This window comes from Carassius carassius, chromosome 1 (assembly GCF_963082965.1).
Source record: "Carassius carassius chromosome 1, fCarCar2.1, whole genome shotgun sequence".
Lineage (NCBI taxonomy): Eukaryota > Metazoa > Chordata > Actinopteri > Cypriniformes > Cyprinidae > Carassius > Carassius carassius.
Genome location: NC_081755.1, coordinates 36,953,248 through 36,955,894, shown reverse-complemented (window position 1 = coordinate 36,955,894; position 2,647 = coordinate 36,953,248).

Below are 2,647 nucleotides of genomic sequence, written 5' to 3'. Positions count from 1 at the left end.
ATTGAAAGTTTGTGTCCAAAGCACAAGGACATACCAAGTCTTGTATATTAATTTCTTTACTCAATGCATTTTACACTGAACTCAACACATGGTACATAATGCATGTTAAATAAATCTAGTGTTAATTATACCTTCATACGTTAGCAGTCTTGTGGCATGAAGTCACATGTATTTAACATTTTTGTTTTTAAAGGAACTATTACATGAAAATTACTATATTGCATATTTTAACATCAACCTAATCCACTGGGCAAAGTTACATCCAGTGGACGTCTTTTTATGTCTTTGCAGACGTTAAAAAGATGTCCACTGAGGAGACAGAATGTTTTTATGACGTCTATTTTTTTTAATGATTTTTATGTCTTCTGTACGTCCGATATAGACGTTCACAGATCCTCCTTACAAGGTTTTGTGACTTTATTTCTGTCAGACATCCAGAGAAGCTCTTATTGAGAATTAACAGAGGGTTAAATGTTGATAGTTGATTCATTTGAAGTCACCATTGTGGTGGAAAGTTATTGGTTTAGTTGGGATCTTGGTCCAGTTACTTCTTGTGTTAGCTTGTCTCTTGCTGCTGTAACAGTGTATTTTAAAACGCTGTTTTTGTGGCAAAGAAAGACAAAATTTAAGAGAGTTCAGGTGTTATCAGGAAAGTTGCATTTTTTACATAAAATTACTGTATAATTGACAAATATATTTGTTTTTTTCTACCATGATTTTGGTAAAAAAAAATACATTGTCTACTGTAAAATTTAGGGTTACAAAACCAGTATACCATATTGCCTTTTACAGATTCCACATTTTTTTTACGGTATATTCCTGGCAACCACAGCTGCCGGTATTTTACCGTAAATTTGACAGTTTTTTTTAACAGTGTATATATATTTGATAAATGTAACGGCAGAAGAACAGCATTTATGTGAAATGGAACTTTACTGTTTTAAATACTAGTAAATTGTAAATACGTCTTGTCAAATGTATTTTACGTTTATTTGTTTAAGCCTTCTTCATTCACAGAATGGACATGTTAGGTTCACAGATAGAAATGATCATGAAAGGGTGTTTCAGTATTTGTATGTGCTCTCAGTTTGTGAGTATTTGTTTTTATAGCTGGAGACATGCTGAGTGACTAAGCGTAATGATTGTAGGTCCCTGTGGTGAGTGGTCTATCCTGCCAGTGTGTGATAAGTAAGCCAGATCCCCAGATGCACACTCACTCTTTCTCCTCTTTCTTTCCCCTCTATCTCTCTCTCTCTTTCTGAGGGGATCTACTGAAAATAAACAAACTGCTTCATGCATGCTCTCCTGATGCTGGCTAGCCTAAACAGGCCTGAAACAAAACCAAGGGGATATGCAGTCACACAAAGAAACATGTACACACAGATTCTGTTTTTGGTTCACCTTACTAAGCTTTTGTGATGCTAAACTTCAAATACCTGGTGCAGTATGCGTCATGTGGTACAGAAATCTCTGCATGCCGGCACCCTATTAAAACCGAATTAAGCGAAACGATGTGTCATGATGCTATCAGAATTACCCCATAGTGGGTCTAACAAAAAGAACACACCATAACCTCCAGAGGGATTGTAATTCCCAGAGTGCTCTGTGATCATATGGAAAGCCAGATGGTGCAGAATACAAATATTAAATAAGACATTTAATGAAGGATTTATCTAACAATGACTTTGTATGTGAAAGACAGTAAGCTAGCATGCATTGAAAAAAAGGGGGGGGGGGGTGTATTTTATGCTGAAAATTAATATTTTTATAGTCTTACACTATATATGCATGTAACAAAAAATACCATAGTGTTCAGTTTACCATATACCAGCTTACCATATATATATATATATATATATATATATATATATATATATATATATATATATATAAATAAACATTTCTGTGTTTTATTTAAAGTACCCCTCCTGCCACTAATTTAATCTCTTAAAACATATCTTTAAACCACTATGTGTAGGCCTACTTTGCCTGATGAATTTGCATGTGGTTTGTCCTTAAACATATTAAAAGCAACATATAGACATGTAAACAACGTTAAAAACATGACTTTCATAATGCGGGTCTTTAGGGAAATGTAATTCTATATCCTGCCCCAATTTTGCCCTCCAAATAATTTGTTTGGTATCTGTAGAATGAGCAGTTTTATTGTTTTCCACTTGAGGATGATGAAGTCATTTGGTCCTTATCTCTGTAATTACGTCTGCATTGGCCTGTTGGATTCTTAATGATGACTGGCTTTCTCACCTTTGTGCACCTTTACCACCTCACCGTCTGATTGGTATGTGTTGTTTTATAGCGTTCCTTTGACGATTAGCTGATGAGGGTCAGGGTGAATGAGGTTTTTGTTTATCGTGGGGATGCAGCTGAGGACACACATACACAAACACAGTTTTGCACTTGTAAGAGGTAGTTTGTTAGATGTTATAGTTATGTATGTGTATTCAACTGTAAGGGCCCTATCATACACCCGGCGCAATGCGACGCAAGGCGCAGTGCAAGTGTGTTTGCTAGTTTCAGTCTGGCGGCGTTCACATTTTCGTTTAATTAGCAAATGCATTTGCGCTCATTTGTGCACCCATGGGCGTGCTGGTCTAAAAATGAGGTGTGTTCAGGGGCATTGCTGGCG